Genomic DNA, 18,402 nt, shown 5'->3' on the forward strand with positions numbered 1-18,402 from the left:
AGCAGGGCTGCTGGAGGCTGGGATCCAGCCCTTGCCCCTGTGCCGGCCACAGCGTGGCCACACCTGTGCCTGCTGCTGCTGCCCAGGCTCAGGGCTAAGGCAGAGTGAAGGGCACTCACCCTGTCCTCTCTCCAGATCCTCCAGCAGTTTCTTCAGGGTTTCCATGGCCTCTGGCAACTTCTTTGCTCCCTCACCTGAGTATTTTCCACTTGGAGGACCTAAAGAGACAGGGTTCAGCTGAGTTCCACATGAATAAAGCACACCAGCAGTGCTTGGTGTGAGGTCAGCACAGACTCACCCCTGCGATGCCCACGGGGTGGCAGTGGAAGAGGCAGGCGAGGAGCTGGAGAAGTTCCCCCTGGGGGCACAGCTGTAAGCAAACAGAAGGTTGATGCCCCTCAAGGCCATACCCCAAGCGTTGTTCTCAGGCTCTAGGAGAGGCCAAGCTCTTGGGAAACTCTCAACCCTGAGAAGCTCTTAAGGCAATCTGTACATGAAGAAGCTCCTGGCACACTGTCGATGTTTGGCCCTTCCAGGAATGGGACATTGAGAACTCACCTCCAGGCTGCACCGAGGGCTCCACAGCTATGTCCAGCTCAGGAGATGGAAGATGCCTGAGCTCCTGACCCCCAGCTGGAAGCAAGCAGAGAAGAGAAATGTTTGAGTGCATGTTGGGATCCACTCCTGCCTCAGGGAAATGCAGGCACTGCAAGGGGTCAGGCGACGAGGTGGCAGCCATAGGTGGCCAGCTCTGCCAAAGCTGCAGAGGGGCCTGGGCATCTCTTGGCTGGCACCTGGCAGCTCTCCAAACACACTTGCCAGCCCTGTGCAGCAGCCCTGCAGGAGCAGTGGATGGCCCTAGAGACGCCCCTGGGGGCTCTCTCCCCAGGAGAGCTCTCAGGCACCCAGAGGAGCCCTGGCTGAAGCAGGGGAGGAAAAGCCACCGGCCCCAGCCCAGGCTTCCCGGGGAGCAGAGGCAGCTGGCCAGGAAAGGCTGCAGCAGCGCCGCTCACTTACCTGCTCCCCACGCTTGCAGTGGAGCTGCGTGGAGAGGCCTGGCTTGGAGGGCCAGCAAGAGGAGGAGGAGGTAGAGCAGGGCCATAGCTCCTGCTCTCACACCACACCAAAACTGCTGCTGCTGCTGCTGCAAATGCCACTTCTGTGGTCTCTGCTGCCGCCGCTGTCGCAGTGCAGCCCAGGGGCAGTGTGGCTGTTTTTTAACAGCTGCTGAGGCACTGTGGGGCTTTGTGACAGCAGAGCCCCTGCTGTGACATCAGAACCCTCCTGTGACCTCCCTGCCCTGCTGAGACCCTTCCCTGACAGGAGTGAGGTGCAGACAGGAGCAGGAGTGACCTCATTCATAGCTGGTCACCGAGATGTGCTCCCATGCCCAGGAGGGCAGATGCCCAGCTGTACTGCAGCAGCTCTCCATGAATGCACTGCAAGCAGCTCCCATGTATCTCAGCAGTGCATTTTGCATTAGGTACTGTTTGTAACCTTGGGTGGCAAAGCTACTAAGCTGTGTATTTTGCAAGAGCTTTTTTCAACTGCCAGGCACTCTATCGATTTGCAGCACAGGTTTCGCTTCACCTTAGCTTTGAACCTTTCTGTGAAGGCAGCCCGAGAGCTGTCCTGCAGTAGAATGGGTGTGTAAAGCTACTTAAGGCATGCTTGATTTTCATTAGAACACTCACCTCCCTGGCTGTGGATTCGGAGATGGGTGGGGTTAGTTCTGTGGCTAAACTTGCACAGCTGCTATCAATATTTGCTTTGAAGCAGCTCTGACCCATTGCACTGATCTTGAGCTGCAACACTGTCCATAAAAAGCACTTTGACATTTCGTCCTAGCAGGACCATCAGAGGGCAACTGTCCTGGATGGACAAAAAGCCTCAAAATTACTCTGGATCAGACAATAAGGCAGAAGTTAGTAGAGCTGGTTCTTGAGGCTTGCCTGAACACGTCCCAGAGCCAGAATGAGCCCGGTGGGCGTGCTTTTGGCCACGTTTGGCAAGAAGGCTTTCTATAGGTTGCAATACCAGGGTTTTATCCCTAGATCTGTGTTGCTACCGCCCATTATTGCCTCGGGAAGTCTATAAGTACCAGCCCAAAGAACCAGGGCGTCGTCTTGCAATTGTCCACGCTCTGGAAGGAGCCACGAGCGTCGCTTGGAAGCTGAACTGAGTTTCAGTTTGCCCAGACAAGACAGCAAGGACCCCTCGCTCTTTTCAGCGTTGTGAAGCCCAGAGGACAGACACACGTCTTGCCGGGCCGAGAGGCGAAACCCCAGAGGAGCTGAGTCCCCGGGACAGTTTCGTTTGACTGGAGCAAGGAGCGAGTGCTGCTACAAAAGGATTTCGGCCGGGAAACCTTCTCTCTACAAAGCTTTCAGCTGCAAGCCCTTTGGGAACAAATCCTGCCTCAGTAATAAGCTGCAGACACCACCACAAAGTCAAACGGTGCTCCACGTGGTCGGGGCCATTTTGCTTTGTCTAGATCTTAACGTGTGCCACGAGGTATCAGGAGCAGTGAGTAATTGCAGTATCTGATTTTTATAAGCATCTATTGAAGGTCTGTTGCCTTAGGGAATTCTGGCGTTCCCCCCTCCTCGGTGGGGGCAATCGCCGGCTTCCCTGCCGAGGTTGCTTTATAGACCACAACAGCAACTAAGGGGGAAAGTTCTTTTCCCTACGCTGTCTGCTGTTCCTGACAGGGGTTGCTCTTTCCTATCAGTTGTGCAGAACTAGGGATTCCATTTCTATGGACTGGAGCCCTGCCACAGCACCATAGGATCCTTCTCCAAAGTGTTTTCTGTTTGTCTCAACATGGTTGGTTTGTTTTCCCTCAGAGGAGATTAAAATGCTGTCAAACAGTGCTGACTGACGTTTCTTTGCACTTCACCTGTATCTGGGCTGTCACAAACATTGAACCATAGAATCACAGGATTGGTTTGGTTGGGAGAGACTTTCCAAGATCACCAGTCCAAGCACTCTCTCTCTCTGCCAAGCCTGGTGCTAAACCGTGGCCCTCAGTACCATATCTCTGTGTGTCTCTGGGACACCTCCAGGGATGGGGATTCGATCACCTCCCTGGGCAGCCCGTGCCAGGGTTTGAGAACTCTTTCAGCAAAGTTCCTCCTGAAGTCCAACTTCAGCCTGCCCTGGTGCAACTTGAGGCCAATTCCTCTTATCCTATCACTTGTTACTAGGGAGAAGAGACCAACCAATGGAGCAAAACTAGAAATGGGAAGCTTCAGACTGGATGTTAGGGAGAAGTTCTTCCTCATGAGGGTGGTGAGACAGTGGCACAGGTTGCCCAGGGAGGTGGTGGAAGCCTCCTGCCTGGAGGTTTTTGCAGCCAGGCTGGATGTGGCTGTGAGCAACCTGCTGTAGTGTGAGGTGTCCGTGCCCATGGCAGGAGGGTTGGAACTCAATGACCCTTGAGGTCCCTTCAGACCCTGACAATTCTGTGATTCTAATCCCCTCCTGGCTTCAGTCTCCTTTCAGAGAGTTGTAGAGAGCTGGGGTGGGTCTAGTGGTACCAGGATGGATGAGGATGAACTAGAGGGCTCGGAGATGGTGGAGGTATTTGGGCTGGGTGGAGGCTCCACTGCTACTGTCTCCAATGGCTGCTCTGGGATCTGCTCTGGGATGGAGCCTTGAGGTGTGTCAGGGCAGCTCCTCCTCAAGCCTGGAGAAGCAGAGGAGCTGCCCTTTTGCAGCTGGGCTCCTGCCTCTGCAGAGCCTTTCCTGGGGAGAGAGGAGACTGCTGAAGTCTCTTCTTTGCTGCCTCAGTTGGGTGCTTTGCTCTTGGAGGCAGCCCCCCCCACACCTTAGCAGCTCACAGCCATTTCTTTAGTGGCAGCATGATAACGAGCAGCCCACTGGTGCCAGGCTGCGGCACAGCACTGGCAGCTGCCAGGGGGAGACCATTTGGGTTGGGGCTGCCACTGGAACGTGCTGGGCTAGTCGAGTGGCACTAGGATGGAGAGGGATAAAGTGGAGAGCTTTGAGGGGGTGGAGAGCTGTGGGCTGGGTGGAGGCTGCAGCGTTAGCGCCTCCAAAGGCTGCTGCGGGCTGTGCTGTGAGACGGGGCTTGCAGCTGTGTGAGGGCAGCTCCTCCAGGCTTGAGGCAGAGCTGCCTGTTCCCAGCTGGGCTCGTGCCTCTGCAGAGGCTTTCCCGGGGAGAGGGGAGCCTGCCCAGGTGCTGGGCTGCAGGGGGCAGGTTGTGCCCGGCCCCGGCAGGGAGCGGGAGGCGCTGAGCCCCTGCCAGCCTCAGCGCGGGCGGCGCCAGCAGCGAAGGCGCCAAAGCCCCACACGCCCCAAGGCGCCTCAGGGCTGGCACCGCGCTCCGTGTGGCGCTGGGCGGCTTCGTGTGGCCGCAGCCAGGGCAGGGCCGCCAGGGGAGGCGGCGCCGCTCCAGGCCAGGCCCCGCTGCAGGCGCTGGGCTGCTGCTGCTGCTGCTGCTGCTGCTCCGAGCCCTGACCCTGGGGCTGCCCTTCAGCTGTGCTCCAAGCACCCCCCCGGGGCCGTGCTCCCCGGCTCCCCTCCAACGCCCTGGCAGCGCGGCGATGCGCTCCAGGAAGGGACATTGCAGAGGCCTCTGGGGACTTCTCTCCTGCCTCAGATGGGTGCTTTGCCCACCCCCACAAGCTCTGGGCTTACCCTTCCCTGGCCCTGCACAGATGCTCAGCTGCCAGCCTCAGCACACAGAGACAAGCACCACAGCGCCACATGCCACACAGCACTTGATTTATTTGCAGCACAGAAAGGAGGAGCCCCTGGCTGACTTGCTGGGCTCTCTGCCCGGGTGGCTCCTCCAGGGGGGAAACCAGTTCTTCTTGGGCCGCTTTGGGGCCATGATGGGCGTGTTGGGTGGCACCAAGATGGATGGGGAGGAGCTGGAGACACTTAAGACGAGGGAGGGCTTGGAGGCAGTGGAGAGCTGGGGGGTGATGGAGGGCTGGGAGGTGATGGAGGGCTGTGGGCTGGGTGGAAGCTGCACTGCTACTATCTCCAATGGCAGCTCTGGGATCTGCTCTGGGATGGAGCCTTGAGGTGTGTCAGGGCAGCTCCTCTGGTTCTCCAGGCGTGAGGAGGAGCTGCCCTTTTCCAGCTGGGCTCCTGACTCTGCAGAGCCTTTCCTGTGGAGAGAGGAGACTGCTGAAGTCCTCAGCTGCAGGTGGCAGCTTTTGCCCAGCCACTGCCCACAGCAGCCTGACTGGAAACGCTTCCTGGCTTTGAGCAGCCATGGAAGGGAGCAGTGGGGAGGACAAGGCCACGACTCACCCTTTGACTTTCTTGAGGCAGTAAAAGGCCACTGCAAAGCACACCCCAAATGCAAGTATAACGAAACAGCTAGTTGTTAACATTCTGCTGGTTAGAGTGCGCACTGTGACCTTCAGAAAGTTCATGTCCATGAGGCATGGCTTCTGCCAAGGAGTCTCAGCATCTCCACTTGTGCCTGTGCCCATATCTAGAGGAGCAATGGGAATGTTAGTGCATCCGGTGCACCACTGGCAAGCATGCAGCACATTTTCACTGCCAGGAAGTCCTCTTTTCCCCCAGTGCCAGTGCCTAGAGACACTCCCACCCTCTGGGACAGGTTGGCAGAGTGAAGGGCACCCAGCCTCCCTCCCTGACCTCTCTCCATTCCCCCTGCCTTATTCAAGTACTTTGCTCTTGGAGGAACTTAAGAGGAAGGATTGAGCTGAGTTTAACACAACTAAAATATAGACAAGCAGTGCCTTGCTGTCAGGACAGCAGAGACTCACCCCCAGGATACCAGGCAGGTACCTGCGGGAGAGGCACCTGAGATGCTGGAGAAGTCCTTCCTGGGGGCACAGCTGTAAGCAAACACCCAGAGAAAGTCCAGTCAGCTCTTGCCATCTGCCTGGGCAGAATTGAACCCCAGCAGCCAGCAGGGGCTCACCCAAGCAAAGGGCACCACAGGCAGGTCTGCATCGTCATCAGGCCGAGGTGCCCGGCTGGGAGTCCCCTGGGCTTGGAGCTGGCAGCTGCCAAAGGCAGGAGAAAGCCAGGACCTACCTGTGCCTTCTGCTGGAGCCTCAGTGCTGGAAGGCACCTGGGAAGCTGGGTGGCCTTGGCCTCCAGGCAAGCCTGCAAAGAAGCAGAGGGGAGAAGAGCTGCTGTGGCACAGCTGCAGACACTTCTGCAGCAGGGAGTGGCACTGAGGGGCATTCAGAGCCGGGCACCCCACGGCACTCAGCTCTGCCCTCTGCCCAGGAGCAGCCTGCAAAGAGCTACAGCCTGCCTGCAGTGGCACCGTGCTGGCACCAAAGTAAGCTCTGAGCTCAGCCCCAACAAGCCTCCTGCCTTGGCAGCCAGCACCGGCAGCACCTCCTGCTCCAAGGGCCACCAAGAGCTTCTCAAGCCCAAGCACCACGGGGGCATCCCTGAGCCCCACTGGCTCCCTCCTCCCTGCCCAGGACTTACCTGTAGGGCTCTTCTCAGGCTGGAGGGCAGGGAGTGACTGAGAAGTCAAGGAACCAGCAGGCACAGGACTGTCACCACTTCCAGTTCCCCCCTTGGCCACACCTGCAGGAGCAATGGCACCGTCAGGCTGTCCTGGGCACCACTGCCAAGCGTGCAGCACTTTTGCTCTGGCCAGGAAGTTCTCTTTCCCCCCAGTGCTGCTGCCTGCAGACACTCCCAGCCTCTGGGACAGGTTGTCCCACCCAACAAAACTCAGGAGGTCAGAAGGAGAGCATGGGGCAGAGCTCAGCTGCCTGAGCAGTCCCTCCTTCAGGGCACCAGGACACAAAGCATGGCTGCAGCAGGGACTGCCACCCCCATCTCCCTCCTTCCCTCTCTCCCTCCCTTGCCAGTGGCAGGGACCCAGGGCTGCTGCTGGGCCAATCACACAGCAGCTGCTTAAGACAGCAAGCAGGCAGCAAGGCCTGAAAGCCAGCAGGGCTGCTGGAGGCTAGGATCCAACCCTTGCCCTGTGCAGGCCACAGCGTGGCCACAGCTGTGCCTGCTGCTGCTGCCCAGGCTCAGGGCTAAGGCAGAGTGAAGGGCACTCACCATGTCCTCTCTCCAGATCCTCCAGCAGTTTCTTCAGGGTTTCCACAGCCTCTGGCAACTTCTTTGCTCCCTCACCTGAGTATTTTCCACTTGGAGGACCTAAAGAGACAGGGTTCAGCTGAGTTCCACATGAATAAAGCACACCAGCAGTGCTTGGTGTGAGGTCAGCACAGACTCACCCCTGCGATGCCCACGGGGTGGCAGTGGAAGAGGCAGGCAAGGAGCTGGAGAAGTTCCCCCGGGGGGCACAGCTGTAAGCAAACACCCAGGGAAGCTGCAGTCAGCTCTTGTCATCTGCCTGGGCACAACTCAACCCCAGCAGCCAACAGGAGCTCACCCAAGCAGAGGGCACCATGGGCAGGCCTGCATCCTCACCAGGCTGAGGTGCCCGGCTGGGAGTCCCTTGGGCTTGGAGCTGGCAGCTGCCAAAGGCAGGAGAAAGCCAGGACCTACCTGTGCCTTCTGCTGGAGCCTCAGTGCTGGAAGGCACCTGGGAAGCTGGGTGGCCTTGGCCTCTAGGCAAGCCTGCAAAGAAGCAGAGGGGAGAAGAGCTGCTGTGGCACAGCTGCAGACACTTCTGCAGCAGGCAGTGGCACTGAGGGGCATTCAGAGCCAGCCAATGCTCCTTCCTGCCCAGGACTTACCTGTGGGGCTCTTCTCAGGCTGGAGGGCAGGGAGTGACTGAGAAGTCAAGGAACCAGCAGGCACAGGACTGTCACCACTTCCAGTTCCCCCCTTGGCCACACCTGCAGGAGCAATGGCAACGTCAGGCTGTCCTGGGCACCACTGCCAAGCGTGCAGCACTATTGCTCTGGCCAGGAAGTTCTCTTTCCCCCCAATGCTGCTGCCTGCAGACACACTCCCAGCCTCTGGGACAGGTTGTCCCACCCAACAAACCTCAGGCAGCCAGAAGGAGAGCATGGGGCAGAGCTCAGCTGCCTGAGCAGTCCCTCCTTCAGGGCACCAGGACACAAAGCATGGCTGCAGCAGGGACTGCCACCCCCATCTCCCTCCTTCCCTCTCTCCCTCCCTTGCCAGTGGCAGGGACCCAGGGCTGCTGCTGGGCCAATCACACAGCAGCTGCTTGAGACAGCAAGCAGGCAGCAAGGCCTGAAAGCCAGCAGGGCTGCTGGAGGCTGGGATCCAGCCCTTGCCCCTCTGCAGGCCACAGCGTGGCCACACCTGTGCCTGCTGCTGCTGCCCAGGCTCAGGGCTAAGGCAGAGTGAAGGGCACTCACCATGTCCTCTCTCCAGTTCCTCCAGCAGTTTCTTCAGGGTTTCCACAGCCTCTGGCAACTTCTCTGCTCCTCCACCTGAGTATTTTCCACTTGGAGGACCTAAAGGGAAAGGTACAGCTGAGTTCCACATGAATAGCAACTAAGGGGAAAGTTCTTTTCCCTACGCTGTCTGCTGTTCCTGACAGGGGTTGCTCTTTCCTATCAGTTGTGCAGAACTAGGGATTCCATTTCTATGGACTGGAGCCCTGCCACAGCACCATAGGATCCTTCTCCAAAGTGTTTTCTGTTTGTCTCAACATGGTTGGTTTGTTTTCCCTCAGAGGAGATTAAAATGCTGTCAAACAGTGCTGACTGACGTTTCTTTGCACTTCACCTGTATCTGGGCTGTCACAAACATTGAACCATAGAATCACAGGATTGGTTTGGTTGGGAGAGACTTTCCAAGATCACCAGTCCAAGCACTCTCTCTCTCTGCCAAGCCTGGTGCTAAACCGTGGCCCTCAGTACCATATCTCTGTGTGTCTCTGGGACACCTCCAGGGATGGGGATTCGATCACCTCCCTGGGCAGCCCGTGCCAGGGTTTGAGAACTCTTTCAGCAAAGTTCCTCCTGAAGTCCAACTTCAGCCTGCCCTGGTGCAACTTGAGGCCAATTCCTCTTATCCTATCACTTGTTACTAGGGAGAAGAGACCAACCAATGGAGCAAAACTAGAAATGGGAAGCTTCAGACTGGATGTTAGGGAGAAGTTCTTCTTCATGAGGGTGGTGAGACAGTGGCACAGGTTGCCCAGGGAGGTGGTGGAAGCCTCCTGCCTGGAGGTTTTTGCAGCCAGGCTGGATGTGGCTGTGAGCAACCTGCTGTAGTGTGAGGTGTCCGTGCCCATGGCAGGAGGGTTGGAACTCAATGACCCTTGAGGTCCCTTCAGACCCTGACAATTCTGTGATTCTAATCCCCTCCTGGCTTCAGTCTCCTTTCAGAGAGTTGTAGAGAGCTGGGGTGGGTCTAGTGGTACCAGGATGGATGAGGATGAACTAGAGGGCTCGGAGATGGTGGAGGTATTTGGGCTGGGTGGAGGCTCCACTGCTACTGTCTCCAATGGCTGCTCTGGGATCTGCTCTGGGATGGAGCCTTGAGGTGTGTCAGGGCAGCTCCTCCTCAAGCCTGGAGAAGCAGAGGAGCTGCCCTTTTGCAGCTGGGCTCCTGCCTCTGCAGAGCCTTTCCTGGGGAGAGAGGAGACTGCTGAAGTCTCTTCTTTGCTGCCTCAGTTGGGTGCTTTGCTCTTGGAGGCAGCCCCCCCCACACCTTAGCAGCTCACAGCCATTTCTTTAGTGGCAGCATGATAACGAGCAGCCCACTGGTGCCAGGCTGCGGCACAGCACTGGCAGCTGCCAGGGGGAGACCATTTGGGTTGGGGCTGCCACTGGAACGTGCTGGGCTAGTCGGGTGGCACTAGGATGGAGAGGGATAAAGTGGAGAGCTTTGAGGGGGTGGAGAGCTGTGGGCTGGGTGGAGGCTGCAGCGTTAGCGCCTCCAAAGGCTGCTGCGGGCTGTGCTGTGAGACGGGGCTTGCAGCTGTGTGAGGGCAGCTCCTCCAGGCTTGAGGCAGAGCTGCCTGTTCCCAGCTGGGCTCGTGCCTCTGCAGAGGCTTTCCCGGGGAGAGGGGAGCCTGCCCAGGTGCTGGGCTGCAGGGGGCAGGTTGTGCCCGGCCCCGGCAGGGAGCGGGAGGCGCTGAGCCCCTGCCAGCCTCAGCGCGGGCGGCGCCAGCAGCGAAGGCGCCAAAGCCCCACACGCCCCAAGGCGCCTCAGGGCTGGCACCGCGCTCCGTGTGGCGCTGGGCGGCTTCGTGTGGCCGCAGCCAGGGCAGGGCCGCCAGGGGAGGCGGCGCCGCTCCAGGCCAGGCCCCGCTGCAGGCGCTGGGCTGCTGCTGCTGCTGCTGCTGCTGCTGCTGCTGCTCCGAGCCCTGACCCTGGGGCTGCCCTTCAGCTGTGCTCCAAGCACCCCCCCGGGGCCGTGCTCCCCGGCTCCCCTCCAACGCCCTGGCAGCGCGGCGATGCGCTCCAGGAAGGGACATTGCAGAGGCCTCTGGGGACTTCTCTCCTGCCTCAGATGGGTGCTTTGCCCACCCCCACAAGCTCTGGGCTTACCCTTCCCTGGCCCTGCACAGATGCTCAGCTGCCAGCCTCAGCACACAGAGACAAGCACCACAGCGCCACATGCCACACAGCACTTGATTTATTTGCAGCACAGAAAGGAGGAGCCCCTGGCTGACTTGCTGGGCTCTCTGCCCGGGTGGCTCCTCCAGGGGGGAAACCAGTTCTTCTTGGGCCGCTTTGGGGCCATGATGGGCGTGTTGGGTGGCACCAAGATGGATGGGGAGGAGCTGGAGACGCTTAAGACGAGGGAGGGCTTGGAGGCAGTGGAGAGCTGGGGGGTGATGGAGCGCTGGGAGGTGATGGAGCGCTGGGAGGTGATGGAGGGCTGGGAGGTGATGGAGGGCTGTGGGCTGGGTGGAAGCTGCACTGCTACTATCTCCAATGGCTGCTCTGGGATCTGCTCTGGGATGGAGCCTTGAGGTGTGTCAGGGCAGCTCCTCTGGTTCTCCAGGCGTGAGGAGGAGCTGCCCTTTTCCAGCTGGGCTCCTGACTCTGCAGAGCCTTTCCTGTGGAGAGAGGAGACTGCTGAAGTCCTCAGCTGCAGGTGGCAGCTTTTGCCCAGCCACTGCCCACAGCAGCCTGACTGGAAACGCTTCCTGGCTTTGAGCAGCCATGGAAGGGAGCAGTGGGGAGGACAAGGCCACGACTCACCCTTTGACTTTCTTGAGGCAGTAAAAGGCCACTGCAAAGCACACCCCAAATGCAAGTATAACGAAACAGCTAGTTGTTAACATTCTGCTGGTTAGAGTGCGCACTGTGACCTTCAGAAAGTTCATGTCCATGAGGCATGGCTTCTGCCAAGGAGTCTCAGCATCTCCACTTGTGCCTGTGCCCATATCTAGAGGAGCAATGGGAATGTTAGTGCATCCGGTGCACCACTGGCAAGCATGCAGCACATTTTCACTGCCAGGAAGTCCTCTTTTCCCCCAGTGCCAGTGCCTAGAGACACTCCCACCCTCTGGGACAGGTTGGCAGAGTGAAGGGCACCCAGCCTCCCTCCCTGACCTCTCTCCATTCCCCCTGCCTTATTTCAGTACTTTGCTCTTGGAGGAACTTAAGAGGAAGGATTGAGCTGAGTTTAACACAACTAAAATATAGACAAGCAGTGCAGTGCCTTGCTGTCAGGACAGCAGAGACTCACCCCCAGGATACCAGGCAGGTACCTGCGGGAGAGGCACCTGAGATGCTGGAGAAGTCCTTCCTGGGGGCACAGCTGTAAGCAAACACCCAGAGAAAGTCCAGTCAGCTCTTGCCATCTGCCTGGGCAGAATTGAACCCCAGCAGCCAGCAGGGGCTCACCCAAGCAAAGGGCACCACAGGCAGGTCTGCATCGTCATCAGGCCGAGGTGCCCAGCTGGGAGTCCCCTGGGCTTGGAGCTGGCAGCTGCCAAAGGCAGGAGAAAGCCAGGACCTACCTGTGCCTTCTGCTGGAGCCTCAGTGCTGGAAGGCACCTGGGAAGCTGGGTGGCCTTGGCCTCCAGGCAAGCCTGCAAAGAAGCAGAGGGGAGAAGAGCTGCTGTGGCACAGCTGCAGACACTTCTGCAGCAGGGAGTGGCACTGAGGGGCATTCAGAGCCGGGCACCCCACGGCACTCAGCTCTGCCCTCTGCCCAGGAGCAGCCTGCAAAGAGCTACAGCCTGCCTGCAGTGGCACCGTGCTGGCACCAAAGTAAGCTCTGAGCTCAGCCCCAACAAGCCTCCTGCCTTGGCAGCCAGCACCGGCAGCACCTCCTGCTCCAAGGGCCACCAAGAGCTTCTCAAGCCCAAGCACCACGGGGGCATTCCTGAGCCCCACTGGCTCCCTCCTTCCTGCCCAGGACTTACCTGTGGGGCTCTTATCAGGCTGGAGGGCAGGGAGTGACTGAGAAGTCAAGGAACCAGCAGGCACAGGACTGTCACCACTTCCAGTTCCCCCCTTGGCCACACCTGCAGGAGCAATGGCAATGTCAGGCTGTCCTGGGCACCACTGCCAAGCGTGCAGCACTATTGCTCTGGCCAGGAAGTTCTCTTTCCCCCCAATGCTGCTGCCTGCAGACACACTCCCAGCCTCTGGGACAGGTTGTCCCACCCAACAAACCTCAGGCAGCCAGAAGGAGAGCATGGGGCAGAGCTCAGCTGCCTGAGCAGTCCCTCCTTCAGGGCACCAGGACACAAAGCATGGCTGCAGCAGGGACTGCCACCCCCATCTCCCTCCTTCCCTCTCTCCCTCCCTTGCCAGTGGCAGGGACCCAGGGCTGCTGCTGGGCCAATCACACAGCAGCTGCTTGAGACAGCAAGCAGGCAGCAAGGCCTGAAAGCCAGCAGGGCTGCTGGAGGCTGGGATCCAGCCCTTGCCCCTCTGCAGGCCACAGCGTGGCCACACCTGTGCCTGCTGCTGCTGCCCAGGCTCAGGGCTAAGGCAGAGTGAAGGGCACTCACCCTGTCCTCTCTCCAGTTCCTCCAGCAGTTTCTTCAGGGTTTCCACAGCCTCTGGCAACTTCTTTGCTCCTCCACCTGAGTATTTTCCACTTGGAGGACCTAAAGGGAAAGGTACATCTGAGTTCCACATGAATAGCAACTAAGGGGAAAGTTCTTTTCCCTACGCTGTCTGCTGTTCCTGACAGGGGTTGCTCTTTCCTATCAGTTGTGCAGAACTAGGGATTCCATTTCTATGGACTGGAGCCCTGCCACAGCACCATAGGATCCTTCTCCAAAGTGTTTTCTGTTTGTCTCAACATGGTTGGTTTGTTTTCCCTCAGAGGAGATTAAAATGCTGTCAAACAGTGCTGACTGACGTTTCTTTGCACTTCACCTGTATCTGGGCTGTCACAAACATTGAACCATAGAATCACAGGATTGGTTTGGTTGGGAGAGACTTTCCAAGATCACCAGTCCAAGCACTCTCTCTCTCTGCCAAGCCTGGTGCTAAACCGTGGCCCTCAGTACCATATCTCTGTGTGTCTCTGGGACACCTCCAGGGATGGGGATTCGATCACCTCCCTGGGCAGCCCGTGCCAGGGTTTGAGAACTCTTTCAGCAAAGTTCCTCCTGAAGTCCAACTTCAGCCTGCCCTGGTGCAACTTGAGGCCAATTCCTCTTATCCTATCACTTGTTACTAGGGAGAAGAGACCAACCAATGGAGCAAAACTAGAAATGGGAAGCTTCAGACTGGATGTTAGGGAGAAGTTCTTCCTCATGAGGGTGGTGAGACAGTGGCACAGGTTGCCCAGGGAGGTGGTGGAAGCCTCCTGCCTGGAGGTTTTTGCAGCCAGGCTGGATGTGGCTGTGAGCAACCTGCTGTAGTGTGAGGTGTCCGTGCCCATGGCAGGAGGGTTGGAACTCAATGACCCTTGAGGTCCCTTCAGACCCTGACAATTCTGTGATTCTAATCCCCTCCTGGCTTCAGTCTCCTTTCAGAGAGTTGTAGAGAGCTGGGGTGGGTCTAGTGGTACCAGGATGGATGAGGATGAACTAGAGGGCTCGGAGATGGTGGAGGTATTTGGGCTGGGTGGAGGCTCCACTGCTACTGTCTCCAATGGCTGCTCTGGGATCTGCTCTGGGATGGAGCCTTGAGGTGTGTCAGGGCAGCTCCTCCTCAAGCCTGGAGAAGCAGAGGAGCTGCCCTTTTGCAGCTGGGCTCCTGCCTCTGCAGAGCCTTTCCTGGGGAGAGAGGAGACTGCTGAAGTCTCTTCTTTGCTGCCTCAGTTGGGTGCTTTGCTCTTGGAGGCAGCCCCCCCCACACCTTAGCAGCTCACAGCCATTTCTTTAGTGGCAGCATGATAACGAGCAGCCCACTGGTGCCAGGCTGCGGCACAGCACTGGCAGCTGCCAGGGGGAGACCATTTGGGTTGGGGCTGCCACTGGAACGTGCTGGGCTAGTCGAGTGGCACTAGGATGGAGAGGGATAAAGTGGAGAGCTTTGAGGGGGTGGAGAGCTGTGGGCTGGGTGGAGGCTGCAGCGTTAGCGCCTCCAAAGGCTGCTGCGGGCTGTGCTGTGAGACGGGGCTTGCAGCTGTGTGAGGGCAGCTCCTCCAGGCTTGAGGCAGAGCTGCCTGTTCCCAGCTGGGCTCGTGCCTCTGCAGAGGCTTTCCCGGGGAGAGGGGAGCCTGCCCAGGTGCTGGGCTGCAGGGGGCAGGTTGTGCCCGGCCCCGGCAGGGAGCGGGAGGCGCTGAGCCCCTGCCAGCCTCAGCGCGGGCGGCGCCAGCAGCGAAGGCGCCAAAGCCCCACACGCCCCAAGGCGCCTCAGGGCTGGCACCGCGCTCGGTGTGGCGCTGGGCGGCTTCGTGTGGCCGCAGCCAGGGCAGGGCCGCCAGGGGAGGCGGCGCCGCTCCAGGCCAGGCCCCGCTGCAGGCGCTGGGCTGCTGCTGCTGCTGCTGCTGCTGCTGCTGCTGCTCCGAGCCCTGACCCTGGGGCTGCCCTTCAGCTGTGCTCCAAGCACCCCCCCGGGGCCGTGCTCCCCGGCTCCCCTCCAACGCCCTGGCAGCGCGGCGATGCGCTCCAGGAAGGGACATTGCAGAGGCCTCTGGGGACTTCTCTCCTGCCTCAGATGGGTGCTTTGCCCACCCCCACAAGCTCTGGGCTTACCCTTCCCTGGCCCTGCACAGATGCTCAGCTGCCAGCCTCAGCACACAGAGACAAGCACCACAGCGCCACATGCCACACAGCACTTGATTTATTTGCAGCACAGAAAGGAGGAGCCCCTGGCTGACTTGCTGGGCTCTCTGCCCGGGTGGCTCCTCCAGGGGGGAAACCAGTTCTTCTTGGGCCGCTTTGGGGCCATGATGGGCGTGTTGGGTGGCACCAGGATGGATGGGGAGGAGCTGGAGATGCTTAAGACGAGGGAGGGCTTGGAGGCAGTGGAGAGCTGGGGGGTGATGGAGGGCTGGGAGGTGATGGAGGGCTGTGGGCTGGGTGGAAGCTGCACTGCTACTATCTCCAATGGCTGCTCTGGGATCTGCTCTGGGATGGAGCCTTGAGGTGTGTCAGGGCAGCTCCTCTGGTTCTCCAGGCGTGAGGAGGAGCTGCCCTTTTCCAGCTGGGCTCCTGACTCTGCAGAGCCTTTCCTGTGGAGAGAGGAGACTGCTGAAGTCCTCAGCTGCAGGTGGCAGCTTTTGCCCAGCCACTGCCCACAGCAGCCTGACTGGAAACGCTTCCTGGCTTTGAGCAGCCATGGAAGGGAGCAGTGGGGAAGACAAGGCCACGACTCACCCTTTGACTTTCTTGAGGCAGTAAAAGGCCACTGCAAAGCACACCCCAAATGCAAGTATAACGAAACAGCTAGTTGTTAACATTCTGCTGGTTAGAGTGCGCACTGTGACCTTCAGAAAGTTCATGTCCATGAGGCATGGCTTCTGCCAAGGAGTCTCAGCATCTCCACTTGTGCCTGTGCCCATATCTAGAGGAGCAATGGGAATGTTAGTGCATCCGGTGCACCACTGGCAAGCATGCAGCACATTTTCACTGCCAGGAAGTCCTCTTTTCCCCCAGTGCCAGTGCCTAGAGACACTCCCACCCTCTGGGACAGGTTGGCAGAGTGAAGGGCACCCAGTCTCCCTCCCTGACCTCTCTCCATTCCCCCTGCCTTATTTCAGTACTTTGCTCTTGGAGGAACTTAAGAGGAAGGATTGAGCTGAGTTTAACACAACTAAAATATAGACAAGCAGTGCAGTGCCTTGCTGTCAGGACAGCAGAGACTCACCCCCAGGATACCAGGCAGGTACCTGCGGGAGAGGCACCTGAGATGCTGGAGAAGTCCTTCCTGGGGGCACAGCTGTAAGCAAACACCCAGAGAAAGTCCAGTCAGCTCTTGCCATCTGCCTGGGCAGAATTGAACCCCAGCAGCCAGCAGGGGCTCACCCAAGCAAAGGGCACCACAGGCAGGTCTGCATCATCATCAGGCCGAGGTGCCCGGCTGGGAGTCCCCTGGGCTTGGAGCTGGCAGCTGCCAAAGGCAGGAGAAAGCCAGGACCTACCTGTGCCTTCTGCTGGAGCCTCAGTGCTGGAAGGCACCTGGGAAGCTGGGTGGCCTTGGCCTCCAGGCAAGCCTGCAAAGAAGCAGAGGGGAGAAGAGCTGCTGTGGCACAGCTGCAGACACTTCTGCAGCAGGCAGTGGCACTGAGGGGCATTCAGAGCCGGGCACCCCACGGCACTCAGCTCTGCCCTCTGCCCAGGAGCAGCCTGCAAAGAGCTACAGCCTGCCTGCAGTGGCACCGTGCTGGCACCAAAGTAAGCTCTGAGCTCAGCCCCAACAAGCCTCCTGCCTTGGCAGCCAGCACCGGCAGCACCTCCTGCTCCAAGGGCCACCAAGAGCTTCTCAAGCCCAAGCACCACGGGGGCATTCCTGAGCCCCACTGGCTCCCTCCTTCCTGCCCAGGACTTACCTGTAGGGCTCTTCTCAGGCTGGAGGGCAGGGAGTGACTGAGAAGTCAAGGAACCAGCAGGCACAGGACTGTCACCACTTCCAGTTCCCCCCTTGGCCACACCTGCAGGAGCAATGGCAACGTCAGGCTGTCCTGGGCACCACTGCCAAGCGTGCAGCACTTTTGCTCTGGCCAGGAAGTTCTCTTTCCCCCCAGTGCTGCTGCCTGCAGACACTCCCAGCCTCTGGGACAGGTTGTCCCACCCAACAAAACTCAGGAGGTCAGAAGGAGAGCATGGGGCAGAGCTCAGCTGCCTGAGCAGTCCCTCCTTCAGGGCACCAGGACACAAAGCATGGCTGCAGCAGGGACTGCCACCCCCATCTCCCTCCTTCCCTCTCTCCCTCCCTTGCCAGTGGCAGGGACCCAGGGCTGCTGCTGGGCCAATCACACAGCAGCTGCTTGAGACAGCAAGCAGGCAGCAAGGCCTGAAAGCCAGCAGGGCTGCTGGAGGCTGGGATCCAGCCCTTGCCCCTCTGCAGGCCACAGCGTGGCCACACCTGTGCCTGCTGCTGCTGCCCAGGCTCAGGGCTAAGGCAGAGTGAAGGGCACTCACCCTGTCCTCTCTCCAGTTCCTCCAGCAGTTTCTTCAGGGTTTCCACAGCCTCTGGCAACTTCTTTGCTCCTCCACCTGAGTATTTTCCACTTGGAGGACCTAAAGGGAAAGGTACATCTGAGTTCCACATGAATAGCAACTAAGGGGAAAGTTCTTTTCCCTACGCTGTCTGCTGTTCCTGACAGGGGTTGCTCTTTCCTATCAGTTGTGCAGAACTAGGGATTCCATTTCTATGGACTGGAGCCCTGCCACAGCACCATAGGATCCTTCTCCAAAGTGTTTTCTGTTTGTCTCAACATGGTTGGTTTGTTTTCCCTCAGAGGAGATTAAAATGCTGTCAAACAGTGCTGACTGACGTTTCTTTGCACTTCACCTGTATCTGGGCTGTCACAAACATTGAACCATAGAATCACAGGATTGGTTTGGTTGGGAGAGACTTTCCAAGATCACCAGTCCAAGCACTCTCTCTCTCTGCCAAGCCTGGTGCTAAACCGTGGCCCTCAGTACCATATCTCTGTGTGTCTCTGGGACACCTCCAGGGATGGGGATTCGATCACCTCCCTGGGCAGCCCGTGCCAGGGTTTGAGAACTCTTTCAGCAAAGTTCCTCCTGAAGTCCAACTTCAGCCTGCCCTGGTGCAACTTGAGGCCAATTCCTCTTATCCTATCACTTGTTACTAGGGAGAAGAGACCAACCAATGGAGCAAAACTAGAAATGGGAAGCTTCAGACTGGATGTTAGGGAGAAGTTCTTCCTCATGAGGGTGGTGAGACAGTGGCACAGGTTGCCCAGGGAGGTGGTGGAAGCCTCCTGCCTGGAGGTTTTTGCAGCCAGGCTGGATGTGGCTGTGAGCAACCTGCTGTAGTGTGAGGTGTCCGTGCCCATGGCAGGAGGGTTGGAACTCAATGACCCTTGAGGTCCCTTCAGACCCTGACAATTCTGTGATTCTAATCCCCTCCTGGCTTCAGTCTCCTTTCAGAGAGTTGTAGAGAGCTGGGGTGGGTCTAGTGGTACCAG

General features: G+C 58.7%; 3 long non-coding RNA genes across 3 annotated transcripts; all 3 read right to left on the reverse strand.

The window, feature by feature from the left end:
* Window positions 1-5,029: 5,029 nt before the first annotated feature.
* On the reverse strand, window positions 5,030-5,847 carry LOC137453436 (uncharacterized). The gene is made up of 3 exons (XR_010990377.1): window positions 5,772-5,847; window positions 5,287-5,473; window positions 5,030-5,141 (listed from the first exon to the last, which is right to left on the reverse strand). It is a non-coding gene; the product is annotated as an uncharacterized lncRNA (long non-coding RNA).
* Window positions 5,848-10,700: 4,853 nt separating this feature from the next.
* Window positions 10,701-11,653, reverse strand: LOC137453437 (uncharacterized). Its single transcript, XR_010990378.1, has 3 exons — window positions 11,578-11,653; window positions 11,088-11,274; window positions 10,701-10,942 (listed from the first exon to the last, which is right to left on the reverse strand). It is a non-coding gene; the product is annotated as an uncharacterized lncRNA (long non-coding RNA).
* Window positions 11,654-15,365: 3,712 nt separating this feature from the next.
* On the reverse strand, window positions 15,366-16,188 carry LOC137453438 (uncharacterized). Its single transcript, XR_010990379.1, has 3 exons — window positions 16,113-16,188; window positions 15,623-15,809; window positions 15,366-15,477 (listed from the first exon to the last, which is right to left on the reverse strand). It is a non-coding gene; the product is annotated as an uncharacterized lncRNA (long non-coding RNA).
* Window positions 16,189-18,402: the final 2,214 nt, after the last annotated feature.

The sequence above is a fragment of the Melanerpes formicivorus genome, unplaced genomic scaffold (genome assembly GCF_026170545.1).
Source record: "Melanerpes formicivorus ecotype bairdi unplaced genomic scaffold, bMelFor1.0.p_v2 SCAF_66, whole genome shotgun sequence".
NCBI classification, from domain to species: domain Eukaryota; kingdom Metazoa; phylum Chordata; class Aves; order Piciformes; family Picidae; genus Melanerpes; species Melanerpes formicivorus.